Source organism: Dendrobates tinctorius, unplaced genomic scaffold (assembly GCF_039654945.1).
Source record: "Dendrobates tinctorius isolate UK_male_01 unplaced genomic scaffold, ASM3965494v1 ptg000028l, whole genome shotgun sequence".
Classification (NCBI taxonomy): domain Eukaryota; kingdom Metazoa; phylum Chordata; class Amphibia; order Anura; family Dendrobatidae; genus Dendrobates; species Dendrobates tinctorius.
Window position 1 is genome coordinate 18,832,666 of NW_027361696.1, and position 23,082 is coordinate 18,855,747.

Below are 23,082 nucleotides of genomic sequence, written 5' to 3' on the forward strand. Positions count from 1 at the left end.
GGCAATGGCTCGAATAAGTGACTACCAACTTGAGAATTTGTCGAACTTGCGAGATCCAAGCTGGATAGCAGAGGTCATTGTATGAAGTGTAGACACCTGAGGACAGATTTCAGCATCTGAGTCCTCTCCTATTAGTTCAAAGGTGTCCGGAAAATGCTCCTCAGTGTACAATAATTTTGGTCCTGAGAGCCATGTCGTGCTTCCTAGTCGACTTGTGTCAACTTCTCTTGTTGTGTGATCTGCTGGATTCTGGTCCGTGGGTATGTAATGCCACTGTTGTGGATGAACTGATCTCCTAATTCGCAGAACTCTGTTATTGACGTAAACGTAGAATCGCCTAGTTTCGTTGTGAATATATCCCAGGACTACTTTGCTGTCTGAGTATAACTTGGCCTGTGTCAGGTAGATATCCATCTCGGATGCAATGAAATCTGCTAACTCAATGGCTAAGACTGCGGCACAAAGCTCTAACCTGGGTATAGTGTGCTCTGGTTGTGGTGCGAGTTTAACCTTCCCCATAACGAGCCCAGTGTGGCTCTGATATTTGGAGTCTACAGTTTTGAGATGGGTAACAGCGGCATTTGCCTTGACACAAGCATCTGCAAATATGTACAGTCTTTGGCTTTGTATTTCTGTAGACGGCACGGGGAGTGTATGGTCTTGGCACGTTCAGGTTGGAGAGGGCTGCTACCCAGTTCTTCCATTCTTCCCACTGGATCCTCTTATCAGGTGGCAGAGGTGCATCCCAGTCCGATGTTTCCTTAGTTAGGTCTCTTAGTAGGTGTGAGGGATGAGGGAGATTCCATTTTGGATTATAGGTTCAGGACATCTCACTCCACTCCTGGAATGTGCCTCCCACCCTTGGCATTCCCCATGATCAATTTTTTTTGCTTTAATTTAAAATCCCTGGAACAAGCTCTTTGATGCTCAGTGACTAGCAATTAGCCCAAGGGTGTGAGTTCTAGTGTAGCTACAGCCAAACTGGATTCCTTTGTCTTGCTCATGTATCACAGGTCACAGGAAAGCTCTGAGGTTTTGAATCTGGAAAATTACCTATAATAACAGAATGCAATATCTCTGAGACTAGCGAGCACATAATCGAAATTAGCATTCCTTCCCCCACATGCCGGTGCCTGGCAGCCACCTTTAGCACTCTGCATTATGGAGTTATGAAGCGTAGCTACCAGGGATTACATATGGTAGGTATATTTGGTCTCCCTGCACAGATAAAAATCCAGCGGAACCCAGTGGCGGCGCTGCCGATCCATTTGGAGTTACGGGCGAAAAGTTATGGGCCATACACGGTTCTGCCTGGAAAATCATACTCTCAGAGATGGGAGGAGAGAGGCTTCACAATCTCGGGTGGGCACAGAGTGTGGGAGGGAACAGCCTAGGAGATAAGAGGCAGCTGCTCGTTTTGAGCTGTTTTCTACTGGCAGGAGGATCCGTTAGCTGACACAGCCAGGAAAACCACGTAACTAAGATTTGGACCTGTGATCCATCGGCACCTCCCTGTGGTCATATGCTACATAACACGGTAATTGCAACCTATCTATATTCTATCCTTGTACTATACTTTTGACTGTATACCTGTATGTTGTAATTGAAAATATATACCTGCATATTTCTAGTGTGCCTTTTTGGCGATTTAAATATAAAATTAATCTTGGACTGCTCTTTTATCTCTATACACGAATCCCCACGTCCGCACGCTGGTTATATGATGTGCTACCCGGGTTGGTTTCTGACCTGATATAAGCTTGTTGTCGGACGGGGCTTATGTCGAGCGATGAACTGGTGGCTGCATACCATACTGTTAGTGAGGAACTCTGGCAGTGACGGCTGGGAAGTTTATACATATATATATATCCCCAGCCTGGTCTGGTGATGTATATCCCCCCTCACTGGGAGCACCTCAATAACTCGTACCTATTAGGGAGGCCTTTCCGGTGACTATTTGCCCTCGATGCAGTTCCCTGACTGACCTGGGCCAAGTGGTGGCGCTGGAGAGCCAATCCCTGATGGGTTCTTCTCTCCAATCCCCCCAAGGGGAGCAAAGTTGACATCCCCTTCCCCTGTGTGATCCGTCACAGATTGGTGGCAGAGCGGTGCGATTGAGATAAGTGTGCGTGGGATCCCTATTCCCAGACACTAAGGACTAATAGCAGTAGCTTTTGCTGCTGGGGTCTTAAGATCAGCTCAGTGGTGTGGCTGCTCGGGTTGCCGCCGCGTCCGTGACTGAGGGCTGAAAAGAGTGGCCGCAAGCACTCAAAGCCGGACAAGAATGATGGCCGCAGAGCTAGCCCGTAGTGTGGAGATTGACTGCACTGGTTCCGACGAAGGGGTGAACCAAAGGGGTCTCGCCACCAGTGCACTACCCTGCTGCAGTAGAACGCCCTCCTACTGCCCGTCTCCCCAGACAGCTTAGATCGGATGTCCTTTTTCAAGCTGCCCTGGCGAGTCTTGAGGCCGGGCGTGAGGAAGCCTCCACAGCCCTCCTGAAAGCGGCAAAACTCCAGGCAGAGCGAGAAGCGGTGGCATGCCGTGAAGCTGCAGAACAACAGCATCATCTAGAGTTGGCTCAGCAGGGTCTCCTACCGCCCACCACAGCACCTCCGGAATCCAAGACAGCCAAGGTCCAAGCCGAGGACTTCCCCTTGCTGGAGAAGGACTAAGACCTGGACTCCTTTCTGCGGGCCTTTGAGCGGACCTGCCGACAGCACCTTCTGGCCTCGGATCAGTGGGCCAAGTACCTGACCCCCCCGTATGAGGGGTAAGTCTCTAGAAGTTTTGGGGGACTTACCTGCCGGGGTGGAACAGGACTATGAAAGCATCAAACTGGCCCTGATCCAGCAGTTTAACCTCCCCTCGGAGTCTTACTGCAGGAAGTTCCGGAGCCTGCAAAAATGCCCCAAGGACACGTGGGCCGACCACATGCAGGCCCTTATGAAAGCTGCAGAGCACTTGACCAAGGGTCTGGTGCTCACTACCGGCCAGGAGATCCAGGAGGCATTTGTCACGGAGCAATTCTTGTGGAACTGCCAAGAGGAACTCCCAACAGTACCTCCGTGACCGGAAACCAAACTTTAGGGGCAGCTGTTAAAGCCACCCTCGCAGATGACTGTGCCAACAAGCGGGCCGCCCACAGCACCTGGAGAAGAGGTAAGACTCATCCTGCCCCTGTTTCCCCAACCCCTAAAATGCAAGGGGCACCCAACCTCTGCTTCCCTCTCCAAGCCAGGGGTAGAATCCTGGAGGTGTCACCTCTGCAACTAACCCGGACACTTCAGGGCCATGTGTGTCCATCGCCACAAGGCCCCGTCCTCATTCCCCAAACCGTCCCCTGTTGGGTGGGGGTGGTGGGAGGTCCCGTGACAATTACCATCCCGTCACGTAAACTACACCGATGCTATGGGACTGCGGGACACCGGCGCCGAGATGACCCTCGTGCGGCCTGAGATGGTGTCCTCCCAGGTCTTTATACCCAGAAAAACCCTCGTTGTCTACAGCATTGGAGGTGTCGAACTGGTGCTGCCCGTCGCCAGTGTTAATTTAGACTGGGGCGCCGGGAGGGGAATGAGGGAGGTGGGAGTGTCGGCGAATATTCCCGCAAATGTTTAACTTGGGACAGATTTGGGGTGGCTAGTGTCACAGTATGTGGCTACTGAGATACCAAGTCCTGGTCCCCCACTGTGTCTTGATTTGTCTACTGCTAGCAATGTTGTAAGTGTGTTCCCTGTTCCTTCTGAGTCAAGGGGGGAGGTGGGAGCTGAGAGTCACTCACAGGACATATGCTGCGCTCACAGGACATATGCAGCATGCGCAGATGAGATGGAGCCAGAAGACACAGAAAGGTGTGAGAATGCTCCCAGGTGTGATGAGACAGTGTGCTCTAGAGGGAGAGGTAGGGGGCAGTTAGCTGCAAGGCCAGAACCATAGTTGGTAGCAGAGGCTGCCGCAGGGATTGTAGGGCCCCTAGATGAGTCCAAACTGCTGAGTTATGCATGGCTGCAGAAAGGGGATCGTGCCAGTGGGGTTGGGGCTGTCACAGGAGAGGTGGAGCTTCCAGATAAGGCCTCGGGGCAGGAGGTTCCCACACCCGGGATGCCAGGAGACCAGGTTGGTCCACCTGACTTGGCGACTTGTGTGGAAGCCGAGGGGAAGCAGGCACTACCCAGGGTTACAGCGGTCAAATCCGCTGTCACCAGGAGTGGAAGTGTTGGAGCCCAAGGAACCTCACGGAGGTCAGACTGCCTTCCTCCTTCCGACCAAGTGGCGGCTGAGCCAGAGGGAGACCTGGAGACTGGTCCTGGGGAACTGACAGAAGACGTGGCAGTTTCGTACATTCTGGCCACGTCTAGTCGGGTTTCAGGCCGCCTAAAGGCCCTTAAGGAGCAGGCGGCACAGCCTTTTCACGGACTCTGACCTCAAGCGTGAGGTCTGGGACCATAGACAGCTTTACCGGGTGTCTTTTCAGCAAGAGCCACCAGAGGCGTGGCCTAGGGACCGACAGTTAATGGTACCCTATCTGTTCCAGAAGCAGTTGTTGCGGATCGCACATGAGGTTGTTATGGCTGGACACTTAGGAATCGCTAAGACCAAGGCCAGGCTAGCCCAGCATTTCTACTGGCCTAAAATGGGGGCTGATGTGATTTCCTACTGCCGTTCATGTGACACCTGTCAGAGAGTGGGGAAGGGGCACCCCAAAGCCACGCTGGTGCCGTTGCCCATCATTGACGAGCCTTTCCAGAGGATGGCTGTGGATCTCATCGGACGGCTGTCCGTTCCCAACTGCTCCGGGAAACGCTACGGTAGTTGATTATGCCACTCGGTACCCGGAAGCGGTAGCTTTGTCGTCCACTCGGGCCGACAAGGTGGCCACCGCTTTACTGGAGAAAGGTGGATGCCATCACATCCTTGCCCATCCCCAGGACCAAGAAACAGGTGTTGTCCTTCCTGGGGACCGCTGGGTACTATAGGAGGTTTGTTCCACGCTATAGTATCCTGACCAAGCCCCTGACGGACCTCACCAAGAAAAAGCTGCCTCTCGCGGTAGACTGGTCTGTCTTCTGCGAGACCGCTCTCTCCAGCTCCCCAGTGCTACAAGCTGCTGACTTTGCATGGCCTTTTATAGTACAGACCAACGCCAGTAACTTTGGCCTCGATGCCATGCTCAGCCAGGTCAACACCGCGGGCTAGGAGCATCCTGTCCCGTCCTGTACCTGAGCAGGAAACTATTACTGAGAGAGGTTGCCTACTCTACAATGGAAAAGGAATGCCTGGCAATTGTATGGGCCCTGCAGCATCTGCAGCCCTACTTGTATGGGCACCCCTTCATCGTGGAGACGGATCTTAACCCCCTCAGCTGGTTGCACACGGTCTCCGGGACGAATGGGAGGTTGCTACGCTGGAGCCTCGCTCTCCAGCAATACCACTTCACCGTTCGCCACAAAAGGGGTGCGACCACGGGAATGCTGATGGGTTATCCCGGTAAGGGGAGGTTGCGGAAGGGCGCGCGGTGGAACACAGGAATGTGATACCCCAAGCACCCTCTAAAGCAGGGAGGTGTGAGGGACGAGGGAGATTCCATTTTGAATTATACGTTCAGGACATCTCACTCCACTCCTGGAATGTGCCTCCCACCGTTGGCATTCCCCAGGATCAATGTTTTTCTTTAATTAAAACTCCCGGAACAAGCTCTTTGAAGCTTGGTGACAAACAATTAGCCCAAGGGTGTGAGTTCTAGTGCAACTACAGCCAAACTGGATTCCTTTGTCTAGCTCACGCACCACAGGTCACAGCAAAACTCTGAGGTTTTAAATCTGGAAAATGACCTACAATAACAGAATGCAATATCTCTGAGACTATCCAAGCACATAATCGGAATTGGCATTCCTTCCCCTACACGCTTGTGCCTGGCGGCCACCTTTAGCACTCTGCATTATGGAGTTATGAGTGTGGGCACAGAGTGTGAGAGGGAACAGCCTAGGAGACAAGATACAGCTGCTCATTTTGAGCTGAGTTTTCTACTGGCAGGAGGATCCCTTAGCTGACGCATCCAGGAAAACCACCTAAGATTTGGACCTGTGATCCATCAGCACCTCCCTGTGGTCACATGCTACATAACACGGTAATTGCAACCTATATATTTTTTTTTTTTTTTTTTTTATATCGGATACATTTTTATTAACAGAATTCAAAACAACAATCACAATATTGCCAAAATTAACAGTCACCAATTTCAAAATTTCCTCCCCTCCCCCCAATACATACATGAACAGCAAATGATTGTGATACAGCCTTCGTTCGGGATCATCTTCTCTCCACCCATGGTGTCCACAATGTCTGAAATGTTCTTTTCCCCTTTCTTTTAACATAAATACTCTTCTCTATGTTCACAATAGAGTCGGACTGTCTAAGAAATTCCCTCCCCCTGTCGACGGTTCTTCATTTATCCAGTATCTGGCGATTAGTTTCCACGCAATATATAGTAATCTAGCTATTGCCACCTTATATTTAGTGTGCACCCGAATCTCCTCCACATAATCCAGAATACACACCACAGGATCCCTCTCAATCCCACAGCTATACGCTCCCCATTGGTATTAAAGGGAATCTGTCACCCCTTTTTTGAGATAACATATAATGATATCATTCAATTGTGTGTCACATAAGGATTCTCTTAGTACTTTTGCTTCCCCCTGACCCCGCACCTTTCATGCACAAATACCTTTTTTATATCGGTTCAGATGTATGTAAACTGTCACGGTCTGGTCCGATGGGCGGGGCTTATTCACCTGCTCTCCCCCCCCCCCCCCGTCTTGCTCTACACAAGAAGAGATGCGTAGAGCAAGACAGGAAGGGGGGAACAGGTGAATAAGCCCCACCCAGCGGACCGGACAGCGGCAGTTTACATACATCTGAACTGATATAATAAAGGTATTTATGCATGAAAGGTGCGGGGTCAGGGGGAAGCAAAAGTACTAGGGGAATCCTTATGTGACACACATTTGAATGATATCATTATATGATATCTCAAAAAAGGGGTGACAGATTCCCTTTAAGCACTGTTATCCAATATGGGTTAAGTCTTGGACACTGCCATAGCATATGGAGGATCCCTGCCCCTTCAGCCTGGCATCAAGGACACTCAGAAGTTTGTCTCAGATCAGCTCTATACAACTGTTCAGGAGTCCTATATACTCTATGAAGTACATATATCTGCGAGAGTCTGCCCGGTTCACGCAGCGACAGTTGGAGTATATATTCCATGATCACCTCCCATTTGTCTTCCTCTATCCTTCCCAACTCCTCCTCCCATTTTCCTTTTTCTTTAATTGAGTAGTTATTTAGGAAGTTATGCATTAAATCTTTATAAATATCTGACAACCACCCCTTATGTTCCCTCCTCTGTGCAGACATAGTCCACCAATATATCTTTATGGACCTCCATATTAACCGTCTTGCTCTGTGTGACATATACATGTCTAAGCTGCCCGAACTGGAACCTACAGACCTCTGGTAGCCCAAAGTCCTCCTGTAACTTTCCAAAAGTCTTGTATTGTATTCCCAGTCTCTTCCAATTTTTAAATTCCCCCATTTTATCAAATTTCGGCATTGTTTCATTTTGCCATATCGGGGAAAAATTTGTTAAATGCTCCAAACCCCAAATCTTTTTAATTGCCTCCCAAACTTTATGTATCAGCGCTAGAGTGGGATGCAACAATCCCATCCTCCTAAAGCTACCTGCCTCCAGCCCCTGAACCAATGGGTCCCTCCCAAACACCTGAACCAACATCCTTTGTATTGAACCCGTGCCAGCTGCTTCCCTCCACCCCCTCATCTGTTGGCCCTGAGCAGCTAAGTAATAGATCCAAGGGTTCAGAAGCGCCAATCCCCCTCCATCCTTGGGCCTCTGCAATATCTCAAGTCTGATCCTCTGCTGCTTTTTCACCCACACAAGATCTCTAAATATAGTCAATGATACGGAACCATCTTTTGGGAAACCATATGGGTGCATTGTGCAACACGTACAACAGTTGAGGCATCAGAATCATCTTAATCGAATTTATTCTTCCCACCACTGAAAGATGTAATTTACACCACGCCCCTACTTTACTCCCAAACTTACTCAGCAGTGGAGTTAGGTTCAAGTCCATATAGCTCAAAAGCAGAAGTGCCACCTGAATGCCCAGGTATTTAAACTGTCGCACCACTGCCAACCTACAATTGCAACCTATCTATACCCTATCCTTGTACTACACTTTTGACTTTATACCTGTATATTGTTCTTGTAAATATATACCTGTATATTTCTAGTACCCCTTTTTTCGGCGATTTAACCCCTTCACGACCAATGACGCCACATAGGCGTCATGAAACCTGGTTCAAATCTGACCAGTGACGCCTATGTGGCGTCATGACGTCAAAGCCCCCCTGCGGGTCGGGTGACCGGGGTCACAAAGGTCACCCGACCCGCAGATACAGGGGGCTTTGTAATTCACCTAAGGGGGCGTGGCTTCGCCCCCACGTGGCTACGATCGCTCTGATTGGCTGTTAAAAGTGAAACAGCCAATCAGAGCGATAGTAATATTTCATCAATGAAAATTGATGAAATATTACAATCCAGCCATGTCCGACGCTGCTGTAGCATCGGACATGGCTGGAGACACCGATTCCACCCCCCCCCCCCCACCGGCGATCGCCCCCCCCCCCCGCAACTGAATGACAGCGGCGATCTGCCGCCGCTGTCATCATCTGCCCCCCTCCCATTCCCTCTGCTCCCCGCCAGCCTCCGATCCCCCCCTCACCCCCCCCGGTACCTCCTGAGTCCCCCCGACCCTCCCGGTGTCCCTCGGGTCCGGATGATGGGCGCCGCCATCTTTGAAAATGGCGGGCGCATGCGCAGTGCGCCCGCCCGAATCTGCCGGCTGCAGATTCCATTCTTTCATTTTGATCACTCTCACAGTGATCAAAATGAAAAAAAAAGTAAATAAACCCCCCGATTATCACCCCCATAGGTAGGCAGAACTAATAAAATGAAGAAAATATTTTTATTTTTATTTTTCCGTTAGGGTTAGGGTTAGGGTTGAAAAGAGGGTTAGGGTTGAAAAGAGGGTTAGGGTTAGGGTTGAAAAGAGGGTTAGGGTTGAAAAGAGGGTTAGGGTTGAAAAGAGGGTTAGGGTTGAAAAGAGGGTTAGGGTTGAAAAGAGGGTTAGGGTTGAAAAGAGGGTTAGGGTTGAAAAGAGGGTTAGGGTTGAAAAGAGGGTTAGGGTTAAAAAGAGGGTTAGGGTTGAAAAAAGGGTTAGGGTTGGAAAGAGGGTTAGGGTTGGAAAGAGGGTTAGGATTGGAAAGAGGGTTAGGGTTGGAAAGAGGGTTAGGATTGGAAAGAGGGTTAGGGTTGGAAAGAGGGTTAGGGTTGGAAAGAGGGTTAGGGTTGGAAAGAGGGTTAGGGTTGGAAAGGGTTAGGGTTGGAATTAGGGTTAGGGTTGGAATTAGGGTTAGGGTTGGAATTAGGGTTAGGCTTGTGGTTAGGGTTGGGATTAGGGTTCGGGGTCTGTTGGGGTTAGGGTTATGGTTAGGGTTGGAATTAGGGTTAGGGGTGTGTTGGGGTTAGGGCTGGAGTTAGAATTGAGGGGTTTCCACTGTTTAGGCACATCAGGGGGTCACCAAACGCGACATGGTGCAACCATTGATTCCAGCCAATTTTGCGTTCAAAAAGTTAAACGGTGCTTCCTCCCTTCCAAGCCCCGACGTGTGCCCAAACAGTGGTTTACCCCAACATATGGGGTATCAGCGTACTCAGGAAAAATTGCACAACAACTTTGGCGGTCTAATTTCTCCTGGTACCCTTGGGAAAATAAAAAATTGGGGGCTAAAAAAATATTTTTGTGGAAAATTTTTTTTTTAAATTTTCACGTCTCTGCGTTATAAACTTCTGTGAAGCACTTGGGGGTCCAAAGTGCTCACCAGGCATCTAGATAAGTTACTTGGGAGGTCTAGTTTCCAAAATGGGGTCACTTGTGGGGGGTTTCTATTGTTTAGGCACATCAGGGGCTCTGCAAACGTAATGACGACCGCAGACCATTCCATCAAAGTCTGCATTTCAAAACGCCACTACTTCCATTCCGAGCCCTTACGTGTGCCCAAACAATAGTCCCCCCCCCATATATGGGGCACCAGCGTACTCAGGACAAACTGTACAACAACTTTTGGGGTCCAATTTATCCTGCTACCCTTGTGAAAAAAAATCATTTTTTTTTGAGGAAAAAAAAATATTTTTTATTTTCACGTCTCTGCGTTATAAACTTCTGTGAAGCACTTGGGGGTTCAAGGTGCTCACCACACATCTAGATAAGTTCCTTAGGGGGTCTAGTTTCCAAAATGGGGTCACTTGTGGGGGGGTTCCACAGTTTAGGTACATCAGGGGTTCTGCAAATGTAACATGATGCCCGCAGACCATTCCATCAAAGTCAGCATTTCATAATGTCACTACTTCCCTTCCGAGCCCCGACGTGTACCCAAACAGTGGTCATCCCTCACATATGGGGTATCAGCGTACTCAGGACAAACTGGACAACAACTTTTGGGGTCCAATTTATCCTGCTACCCTTGTGAAAAAAAAAATTGCTAGCTAAAAATCATTTTTTTTGAGAAAAAAAAATATTTTTTATTTTCACGGCTCTGCGTTATAAACTTCTGTGAAGCGCTTGGGGGTTCAAGGTGCTCACCACACATCTAGATAAGTTCCTTGGGGGGTCTAGTCTCCAAAATGGGGTCACTTGTGGGGGGGTTCCACAGTTTAGGTACATCAGGGGCTCTGCAAATGTAACATGACACCCGCAGACCATTCCATCAAAGTCAGCATTTCAAAATGTCACTACTTCCCTTCCGAGCCCCGACGTGTGCCCAAACAGTGGTTCCCCCCCACATGTGGGGTACCAGCGTACTCAGGACAAACTGGACAACAAATTTTGGGGTCTAATTTATCCTGGTACCCTTGTGAAAATAAAAAATTGCGCACTAAAAAATAATTTTTTGAGGGAAAAAAATTTTTTTTTATTTTCACGGCTCTGCGTTATAAACTTTTGTGAAGCACTTGAGGGTTCAAGGTGCTAACTACACATCTAGATAAGTTCCTTAGGGGGTCTAGTTTCCAAAATGGGGTCATTTGTGGGGGCGCTCCAATGTTTAGGCACACAGGGGCTCTCCAAACACGACATGGTGTCCGCTAACGATTGGAAGTAATTTGCATTTCAAAAAGTCAAATGGCGCTCCTTCCCTTCTGAGCCCTGCCGTGTGCCCAAACAGTGGTTCCCCCCCACATATGGGGTACCAGCGTACTCAGGACAAACTGGACAACAAGATTTGTGGTCCAATTTCTCCTGTTAGCCTTGTGAAAATTAAAAATAGTGTGCTAAAAATCATTTTTGAGGAAAAAAAATTTATTTTTTATTTTCACTGCTCTGTGTTATAAACTTTTGTGAAGCACTTGGGGGTTCAAAGTGCTCCCTACACGTCTAGATAAGTTCCTTAGGGGGTCTAGTTTCCAAAATGGGGTCACTTGTGGGGGAGCTCCAATGTTTAGGTGCACAGGGGCTCTCCAAATGCGACATGGTGTCCGATAACGATTGGAGCTAATTTTCCATTCAAAAAGTCAAATGGTGCTCCTTGCCTTCCGGGCCCTGCCGTGCGCCCAAACAGTGGTTTATGACCACATATGAGATATCTGTGCACTCAGGAGAAATTGCTCAACAAATTTTAGGATCCATTTTATCCTGTTGCCCATGTGAAAATGAAAAAACTGAGGCTAAAAGAAAATTTTTGTGAAAAAAAAAGTATTTTTTTTTTTTTTTACAGATCAATTTGTGAAGTGCCTGGGGGTTCAAAGTGATCACTATGCATCTAGATAAGTTCCTTGGGGGGTCTAGTTTCCAAAATGGGGTCACTTGTGGAGGGGGTCCAATGTTTTTGCACACAGGGGCTCTCCAAACACGACATGGCAACCGCTAAATATTCCAGCATATTTTCCATTCAAAAAGTCAAATGGCGCTCCTTCCCTTCTGAGCCGTGCCGTGCGCCCAAACAGTGGTTTATGACCACATATGAGGTATCGTTGTACTCAGGAGAAATTGCCCAACAAATTTTAGGATCCATTTTATCCTGTTTCCCATGTGAAAATGAAAAAATTGATGCTAAAAGAAAATTTTTGTTGGAAAAATTAAAATGTCCATTTTTTCTTTCCACATTGCTTTAGTTCCTGTGAAACACCTGAAGGGTTAATAATCTTATTGAATGTAGTTTTGAGTAGCTTGAGGGGTGCAGTTTTTAGAATGGTGTAACTTTTGGGTATTTTCTGCCATATAGACCCCTCAAAGTGACTTCAAATGTGAGGTGGTCCCTAAAAAAAAATGGTTTTGTAAATTTTATTGTAAAAATGAGAAATCGCTGGTCAACTTTTAACCCTTATAACTTCCTAACAAAAAAATATTTTATTTCCAAAATTGTGCTGATGTAAAGTAGACATATGGGAAATGTTATTTATTAACTATTTTGTGTCACATAACTCTCTGGTTTAACAGAATAAAAATTCAAAATTTGAAAATTGCAAAATTTTCTAAATTTTCACCAAATTTCTGGTTTTTTGACAAATAAACGCAAAAATTATCAACCTAAATTTACCACTAACATGAAGCCCAATATGTCACGAAAAAACAATCTCAGAATCGCTAGGATCCGTTGAAGCGTTCCTGAGTTATTACCTCATAAAGGGACACTGGTCAGAATTGCAAAAAATGGCCTGGTCATTAAGGTCAAAATAGGCTTGGTCATGAAGGGGTTAAATATAAAATTATTCTTGGGCTGCTCTTTTATCCCGATACACAAATCCACACGCTTGGTTGGTTATATTATACGCTACCCGGGTTGGTTTCTGACCTGATATAAGCCTGTTGTTGGACCGGGCTTGTGTCGAATGAGGAACCGGTGGCAGCATACCGTACTGTTAGTGAGGCACTCTGACCGTTATGGCCAGGAGGTTTATTTTTATACAATGCTGAAAAAAATAAAGGGAACACTAAAATACTACATTTTAGATATCACTGAATGAAATATTCCAGTTGCAAATCATTATTTATTACATAGAGGAATGTGTTTAGAACAATAAAACATAAAAATGATCATTGTAAATCAAAATTAATATCCCGCGGAGGTCTGGATTTGGAATGATACTCAAAATCAAAGTGGAAAATCAAATTACAGGCTGATCCAACTTCAGTGGAAATGCCTCAAGACAAGGAAATGATGCTCATTAGTGTGTGTGTGTGGCCTCCACATGCCTGTATGACCTCCCTACAACGCCTGGGCATGCTCCTGATGGCGGCGGTCTCCTGAGGGATCTCCTCCCAGACCTGGACTAAAGCATCGGACTGGTGCAATGTGACGTTGGTGGATGGATTGAGACATGATGTCCCAGATGTGCTCAATTGCATTCAGGTCTGGGGAACGGGCGGGCCAGTCCATAGCTTCAATGCCTTCATCTTGCAGGAACTGCTGACACACTCCAGTCACATGAGTCTGGCATTGTCCTGCATTAGGAGGAACCCTGGGCCAACTGCACCAGCATATGGTCTCACAAGGGGTCTGAGGATCTCATCTCGGTACCTAATGGCAGTCAGGCTACCTCTGGCGAGCACATGGAGGGCTGTGCGGCCCTCCAAAGAAATGCCACCCCACACCATTACTGACCCACTGCCAAACTGGTCATGCTGAAGGGTGTTGCAGGCAGCAAATCACTCTCCACGGCGTCTCCAGACTCTGTTACGTCTGTCACATGTGCTGAGTGTGAACCTGCTTTCATCTGTGAAGAGCACAGGGCGCCAGTGGCGAATTTGCCAATCCTAGTTTTCTGTGGAAAATGCCAAGTGTCCTGTACGGTGTTGGGCTGTGAGCACAACCCCCATCTGTGGACGTCGGGCACTCAGACCATCCTCATGGAGTTGGTTTCTAACAGTTTGTGCAGACACATGCTCATTTGTGGCCTGCTGGAGGTCATTTTGCAGGGCTCTGGCAGTGCTCCTCCTGTTCCTCCTTGCACAAAGGCTGAGATAGCGGTCCTGCTGCTGGGTTGTTGCCCTCCTATGGCCCCCTTCACGTCTCCTGGTCTAATGGCCTGTCTCCTGGTAGCGCCTCCAGCCTCTGGACACTATGCTGATGCACAGCAAACCACCTTGCCACAGCTCACACTGATGTGCCATCCTGGATGAGCTGCACTACCTGAGCCACTTATGTGGGTTGTAGAGTCCGTCACATGCTACCACGAGTGTGAAAGCACAACCAACATTCAAAAGTGACCAAAACATCAGCCAGAAAGCATTGGTACTGAGATGTGGTCTGTGGTCCCCCACCTGCAGAACCACTCCTTTATTGAGGATGTCTTGATAATTGCCAATAATTTCCATCTGTTGTCTATTCCACTTGCACAACAGCATGTGAAATTGATTGTCAATCAGTGTTGCTTCCTAAGTGGACAGTTTGATTTCACAGAAGTTTGATTTACTTCTAGTTATATTCCATTGTTTAAATATTCCCTTTATTTTTTTTGAGCAGTGTATATATCCCCTGTCTGGTCTGGTGATGTATATCCCCCCTCACTGGGAGCACCTCAATAACTTGTACCTATAAGGGAAGCCTTTCTAGTGACGATTTGCCCTCGGTGCAGTTCCCTGACTGACCTGGGGCAAGTGGTTGCGCCAGAGAGCCCTGCTGGGTCCTTCTCTCTCCTCCCTTGAGGTGAGCAAAGTCAACACTCCCTTCCCCTGCCCGATCCTTCACAATAGGGTCTTGCCTTGTATAGTAAGAGGAGCTGCGAAACCCAAGGGATCGTACAGACTGTTGATGGTAGACAGAACACCTCTACGTGTGAAAGGCTTTTTGTCATGGTATAGGACATGGTTAATGTCCTGCTCTCTCAGGGTTAATTATTGCTGGATCTGGGAGGGGTATTTATACTCACTCCAGACTGTCAGCTATAAGCCCCCGTCACACACAGCGATCTTGTGGGGCCCATACTGTTGTTGTGACTGTGTGTCTGACCCCCTGGTGTGCTTGTATGCTGCATTGCTTGATTGCCTCCCGTGTATGACCTGGTCTGTCTGCTCACTCTGTTCTGTCTCTCATTTTGGTACTATTGTCTTCTCCAGTTCTGACCTCCTGGCTTGGCTATTGTTGTTACTCGGTTACTGTTTGTCCCTATTGTACTATCTATTGCCCGTTCTGGTTTACTGATCTCTTGCTACGTCCTGACTATCCGCTTTGTCTAATCCTTTGGTACTGTCGTGCTATCTCGTGCTTTGACCCCGGCCTGATCTGGTTTACGTCCCTGTCTATACCCCTTGGTAACTTTGTCCCGTAGTTTCCCTTCTAGGCGTTTTCCTTCAGCTCCTAGCACTCCGGAGCTTAGGCCACGCCCCCAGCAGTTAGGTGCTTCAGGTCCTATCTGGCCTGAAGCAATCTCTCTGTTCCTGCTTCCTCTGAGAGACCTGTGGCCAGCTCTGCCCCTTGGCAGTCACGTGCCTCAGGTCCTGTTTGTCTGAAGCACACATTTTCACTGCCGCTGCACCGCTCCACAGGTATCTTTTGAGCACAGTTTGTTTTACTCAGGATACACGCACTGGCACAGTGAGTACGTGCAGTGCGGTGTTCCTGGCACTCTTCCTGGCTGACCTGAAAGGTGAAAGTGTCTGACTGTAGATTCCAGAGAAGCCCGAGGCTGCGCTGCTTTGGTGCTGGGTCTGACCCTAAGTCCAGATCTCTGAGGCCGTTACATAAGTCCTGAGAAGTGAATGCTTCCATGAGGAGTTGGCTGTTTGAGGCTATTTTGTGAAACCTGAGGTTTGAGCTGGCAAGCATCTCCTGGACTCTCCTGAGAAGACTGATGGTAGTCTCATTTGAAGGCATTGCCTTCAGACAGTCGTCAGCATAAGTCTTTTTCTATGAATTTTCTGACATATGTTCCGTGTTCTGTTTCTTCTTCTTGAGCAGACCTTTTCAGTCCGTAAATGGCGACTGCAAGTGAAGGACGGTTGCCAAAGATGTACACTCTCATGCGATACTCTGTCACTTCTTTAGTAGGATCATTGTCTCTGTACCAGAAGATTCTTAGGAAGTTCCTGGCTTTCTCTCTCACAAGGAATCAATGGAACATTTGCTGGATGTCAGCGATGAAAGCAATGGAATCCTTACGGATGCGCATAAGTACTCCCAGCAGTTTGTTATTGAGGTCTGGTCCTGTCAGTAGAACGTCATTCAGGGAGATATCAAACTTGGCACTGGAATCAAACACCACTCTAATCTGGCCTGGTTTCTTAGGCTAGTTTCACACTTGCGCCTTTTTCCGCAGAGTTTCGAAGGGGACATGATACGAATGCCAAAAACGCGTGCAAACGCTTGTAAAGGCAGCGTTTTTTTGTAGCATTATCGTGCGCATTACGACAAAAAATCGCATCGTTTTTATGCGTTTGTAAGCGTTTTTACATGCGTTTTTTTATGCGCAATGGTAGTCTAGGTGTCACATTTCACAGGAGAAAAATCCTTGAAAAATTTTTGCAACACACTCCCACCAATGGGACAGCAGAGGGCGTGTATGGGAATTCTTTATATAGACCCTGTTTACAGCTGACTTCTTCACATTTGCTTGCATTTTCCTTTTTGAAACATGGATCTGCGCTGGAAGAGTTTTTACTTTGACTTGGATCTGGACATCAGGCTGGCTCAGGCTTATGCAGTTGCTTGCCATGAACAAAGGGAGAGAGAGGCAGCGAAGACGGCAGAGGCTGCGTTTGTGGATACATCCCATTATTGAACTTCGGGAGAGCCGTGGAGCGTACTACACCCTCTACAGTGAGCTACAGGCAAACCCGGAGAAATTTAATGACTATACCCGGAAGTCCCAACAAGCCTTGATTTGCTTGGTCGTGTCCAAGAAGCCATCCGGAGACAGGACACGCAGCTCCGTCGTGCGATTACTCCTGAGGAACGGCTCCTGGTCACATTACAGTACGTAGTATTGCAAAACCAATGCCTGCATAATTTTCTTGGTTGTGACATGTACTATTCCAAAGCCTGCAGAATTATAGTTCTGCCATGTAGTTAACAAAAGGCTGCAGGTTTTTTTTTTTTATGGCATGTAGTGAACAAAAGGCTGCAGATGTATTTTTAAGATTTTTTTTTTTTCTTTTATTTTTGGTGTTTTAAAAATCCATATACATAAATAATAACTTTTTTTTTTTTCTTGGTTTCCCAGTTTCCTGGCTACTGGAGAGACCCACTCTTCACTCCACTTCCAGTACCGGATTGGAATATCCACCTTATCTGGAATTGTAGCGGACATCTGCCGGGCTTTGTGGAACAGTCTCTGTCCAGAATTCATGCCCCTGCCCACTGCAGAAAATTGGTTGGAAATCGCCAAAAAATTCTGCACAGTCTGCAATTTCCCCAACTGTTTGGGAGCGGTTGATGGGAAACACATCCGGATTATCAAGCCAAAAAGAACTGGATGTGAGTACTACAACTATAAAAAGTACTTTACTGTACTCATGGCCATTGCAGATGCAGACTATGTTTATTGCAGTGGACATTGGTGCATTTGGCCGTGGGAATGACTCCCAGGCCTTTAAGAACTCGGACATGGGCCGGAGGTTGTATGGCAACCAGTTCAATTTCCCCATGCCACGGCCTCTTCCCAACTCCGAAGGTCCCCCACAGCCCTTTGTAATGGTTGAGGATGAGGCATTCTAGATGTGCCAAAACCTGCTCAAGCCCTACTCCAGCCGGGACTTGGACCACGACAAAAGAATTTTTAATTACAGGCTGACCAGGGCCAGAAGAACTGTAGAGTGTGCCTTTGGTATACTTATATCCAGATGGCGCATTCTTGGCACAGCAATTAATCTGAAACTGGAAACAGTGGATGAGGTGGTGAAGGCCTGTGTAGTTCTACATAATTTTGTCATGGCTAGAGAGCACCCGATCTTAGATCTTGATGATGTTGCTCCTAACCCATTGCCTGAATTTACTCAGCACCCTCTTAGGTTATCCGTTGAAGTTGGGCAAATGAGGGACCAATTTGCGGCCTACTTCAACTCAGATGTAGGACGGGTGGAATGGCAAGAGCAAATGGTGTAAAAAATATTTCTTGTTGGTATGTTAATAAAAAAACTGTTTTGATACCTGTAGTGAGTGCACTCTGTGTTTTTACACTCCCAATGCTACTATCAAGTGGCCAGGTGTACCAGTGAATTTATGATGCTGTGTTTTGTGCATCATGAATTTACTAGTACTCCTGACCAGTTGACTATACATACACACACACAAGTTGTATGACCTTTATCATCTCTACAGTGTGTGTTCAATGTGCAGGGACGGTGGAGATAATTCAACTAATATGTGTCACATGGCCTGATGTTACAAATAGTGATTTGTGGATGCACTGGCATCCTTCACTTTTTATGACACCTAAACATGTGACTATAAATATTATTTGTAGGATCAACACTGTGGCTTGATTTTGAAAGCACACTGGAGACATAATAAAGTTTATACAACTTCTACAATACCCTGGCCTGGTTTCATGCTGAAGTGAGGATGACTTCACAAGTTATCACACATGGGCAGGAGAATACACATTAAACTGCAGCATCGCTACAGTCTGCTTCAAATATATGTAGACTGAAGCAACGCTGCAGGTTAAAACTCATGTGTAATCACCTGCCTAGGTGTAATTGTTATGATACAAGGCCAGGGTATTGTTGAAGTAAATATAACATTTATTTTCACCATCATGTCATCAGTTTATTCAGCACACACGTAATAGAGTATGTGGTTATTTACAAGGTTATCTACAGTCCCTTGCCTTGTCTCAAAAATAGATAAATGATGATGGTAATAAAAAAAAATAGGCAAGGTAACAATAGATATGCCTCTCAACACCATACTCTATTTCAGGGTTCCCAAACGCTAGTCCTCAAGGCCCACCAACAGATCATGTCTTAAGGATTTCCTTTTTTTTGGCAAAGGTGAAGCACTGGAAAGAATGGTATTCCTTTAAACAAGATCTGTTGGTTGGCCTTGAGGACTGGACTTTGGGAACCCGACTGCATTCAGTCTGTGCAATAGAAGATTGAAGAGACTGGTGGTGAAAATACAAGTCATATAGATGTTTTTTTGACACCACATATCTCCAAGACTGACACAAGAAGCATGTCTCAGTAATGGAGATATCTGGTGTCAAAAACACTAATCTATATGACTTGTATTTTCCACACAGTCTCTACATTCTTCTAATATTGCAAAAACGGAATCGAGCAGGGTTCCCCAACTCCAGTCCTCAAGGCCCACCATCAGATCATGTTTTAAAGAATTCCATTGCTCCGGTGATAACGGCTTCACCTGAGCAATAAAAATGTAAATCCTTAAAACATGATCTGTTGGTGGACCTTGACGACTACAGTTGGGGAACCCTGCTCGATTCATTCAGTGTGTGCAATATTAGAAGACTGAAGAGACTGGTGGTGAAAATACAAGTCATCTAGATTTGTTTTTTTGACGCCACATATCTCCAAGACTGACACAAGAAGCAGGTCTCCGTAATGGAGATATCTGGTGTCAAAAACGCTAAGTGTACTGTTCTGTCCCCACATGAGGCGAATGGAGGTGTAGTTGATTGGGGCGGGGAGAGATTCCTACCTTCCGTTTCCTTGATGCAGAGCAGACAGGACCATTGTTGCTGTTTTGCTGTTCATGCGTCCGGAGAGATGATACACACCACGGATTGTGAAGTCCAGACTTGTTTATTGGAAATCTGGACGTGCAGCGTAAGATTGGTAATGCAGTACTTCTCCAGACATGCAGTTGTAACAACCAAGGTGGTACTGCAAAGTGTATGCAGCAAGGTGTGCAGCACTTGTGGAGCAAATGTGGTAAAAAAACTGATGCCTTTCACAGCTAGGTACAGGCGCGTCTCTCCCGGGTTAAGTGAAACTAAGAATGGCAGGAAGAGAAGGAGTAAACTGACCTGGAAGTGGAAGGCATGTGCTAGAATTAATTAGCTGCAGGCAGCCATACAGAAAAAGGACAGCAGGTGGCAGCAGACCAAATGCAAGACTTATACAAAGAATGGTAATATAATTAAATCTATTAAACCATATAATCATAACTTAGACGGAACAGCACACTCCCCGTCTGAAATTCCGTAAGGGATTTAACTATATTGTTTTTTGTTTTTCTTTAAATAAAGTTCAGTAACCTAGAAAACAAACACAGATATGCATGCATGTAATAATAACTTCAAAACGAGGTAGGTAACAGACAGTTCCTGAGACAATCCAAAGATACCCATCTTCGGATCGGAGGAGCCGCACTAGGCCAAACTGTCCCCGACCCAACGGTAATTCAATGGACGAAGTACCAGGGCAGTGTTATGTTCGTGATTCATCTTACCAAAATGTCCTCATTTGGTAGTATCAATACGAGCTCGTGGATTGGCCTCTGAAATGTCTTGGGCTCGCCTTTCCTAAGGACCTTCAGCTCCACCTTCCGGACCTTACCGTCTGGACTAGGGAAAGTCTTTGTAGCGATTCCCATAGGCCAGTCGATCCTTCGGACTTGTTCTTTCATTAGTACCACGTCTCCTTCTTTCAAGTTCGGTTTATTCTGTCGCCATTTTCTTCTTCCTTGGAGAGTCACGAGCTATTCCTTTCTCCACCGGTTCCAGAAGTAGTCAGCGAGATACTGCACACATTTCCGCTGTTTCTGGTGTTTGCGTAAGTAAACTCTCCACTAACTGTTAGCGGGTTCCCGGTCTTTTGGGTGAGAAGAGTAGCAGCCGTAAGAATGGTCGGTTTTTCGGGATCCATGGACACTGGGACAAGTGGTCTTGAGTTTATTATGGCGGAGACTTCAGCCAGAACAGTAACCAAGGTCTCATGTGTAAGCCTTGAAGAATTTACGTCCATAAACATAGAGTTCAGGATGTTGGGTGAGATCCCAATCATCCTTTCCCAGGAACCTCCCATGTGAGAACTATGCGGAGGATTGAAGATCCAGGTGCAACCTCATACTGCCAGTTGATCCTGAATTGGCTTGATGTTGATATTCAGGTCTCGACATGCACCAATGAAGTTGCTTCCGCGGTCGGACCTTAGCTGTTTCACTGGTCCTCTGATCGCTAGAAAACGCCAGAGGGCGTTGATCAGGCTGGATGTGTCCATAGACTCTATTACCTCTATGTGGACGGCACGGACACTCATGCAAGTGAATAGTACGGCCCAACATTTGCTGTTGGCGTGGCCTCCTCGAGTTCTGCGTGCAGATGCCATCCATGGCCCAAAGACATCTAGGCCAACGTAGGTGAAAGGCGGTTCGGAATTCAGTCTGTCAGAGGGCAGGTCCCCCATTTGTTGATGTACCTGTTTTCCTCTGGTTTTCTGACATTGTACACAGCAATGTATAGATCCTGCTACGCGTCTTTTCATACCTATGATCCAAAGCCCTGCAGACCGTAAATTGCCTTCTGTGATCTGCCTGCCTTGGTGCTTGGTTTTTTCATGAAAATGCCGGATCAGTGATATGATGTTTACTGGGAATGATGCAAGGCTGTTGCTCTGAAGCCGCAATCTTGGCTTGATTTAAACAACCACCGACTCTCTGCAAACCGAAGCCGTCCATTACTGAATTCAAGTGGACAATGGGGCTTTTCAGAGGGATCTGCTGTTTGTGGTGTAGGCATTCCCATTCAGTACTGAATACGCTCTGCTGGAAGTAACGTATTATAAGGGAATCACAGTGAGAAATGTCCTCAGCAGAGAGTGGTTTACGGCAGACGTGCCAGCTGTGACAGTATTTGTCTCCAAGTGAGTTGTGATACGATCTCGCAATGTGGACTACCTTGCTATAGTCTTGATGAGTTTCATCCAATTGGAGAAGCGTTCAAAGCGCTGGCAACCGAGGCTGGAAGTTGGTTTAGTGTTCGTCGCCAAAGCACTGACCTCGAAGCGGACTTCTGGATCGCCATCCGGATCCTGGATGCTGAAGACTTCCTGGACACATTCACTTCCCTTCTGTTCCAACAGAAACTTAGGACCTGAAAGCGAAGAAGAGTTAGCAAAGGACCTTATAGACATAGGTCTAGTGGCATAGTCAGCTGGATTAAGTTCAGATGAGATATAGTGCCATTGTTCAGGCTTGGAAGACCTCCTTATTCTCTCGATGCGGTTACTGACGTACACGTAGAAGCGCCTTGTTTGGTTGTAGATGTAACCTAAGACAACCTTACTGTCACTGTAGTATTGTACGTCGTCTATGTTGGTGTCAAGCTCGTGCTGTATAAAGTCTACGCGTTCTAGTGCAAGCAAGGTCGCACAGAGTTCAAGCCTGGGAATAGTGTGGTCAGGCTTGGGAGCCAATTTAGCCTTGCCGAAGACGAACCCAACGTGATCTTGATTGTCGGGTCCCGTCACCTTCAGATAGGCAACTGCTGCAATGGCCTCCGTGGATGCATCCGAGAACACATGGAGTTCCTTCTTTAGTGCTAGCAGCAAGTGAGGGTCTGGCGTAGCATCATAGTATATGGATTTCATCCAAGGCACACAAGAACTGCTTCCAGGTTTCCAATTTTGGTTCCTTCTCAGGAGGGAGTGGGGCATCCCAGTCCTTGACAGTTTCGGAAAGCTGTCTCAGAAGGGATTTACCTTGTATGGTAATTGGTGCTACGAATCCCAGTGGGTCGTATAAGCTATTCACCACTGACAGAACACCACGTTTAGTGAATGGTTTGTCTGCATAGTTGATTTGGAAACTGAAGGTGTCGACTGACAGGTTCCACCTCAAGCCTAAGCTTCTCTGCACAGGTGGACAGTCTGGTCCCAGGTCTATGTCCTTGAATCATGGTGCGTGGTCACTTGAATCAAAGGCTCTCATGACAGCCTGGCTGTTTGAAGCAATTTTGTGCAATCTAAGCTTAGCTTGGTACAGCATACCTTGGGTCCTCTTGAGTAGATCGATAGCCGCTTCTTCTGTGGGTAGAGA

The 23,082-nt window shown here is 47.0% G+C and overlaps 1 protein-coding gene and 1 long non-coding RNA gene across 2 annotated transcripts in view; both read left to right on the forward strand.

Annotated features, from left to right (window-relative positions):
• The window catches only part of LOC141085168 (ATP-dependent RNA helicase DDX19B), a 59,054-nt gene that overhangs the window by 10,656 nt on the left and 25,316 nt on the right, over window positions 1-23,082 (forward strand). The window lies entirely within an intron of this gene.
• LOC141085167 (uncharacterized) lies at window positions 11,076-18,233 on the forward strand. Its single transcript, XR_012231224.1, has 2 exons — window positions 11,076-17,055; window positions 17,303-18,233. It is a non-coding gene; the product is annotated as an uncharacterized lncRNA (long non-coding RNA).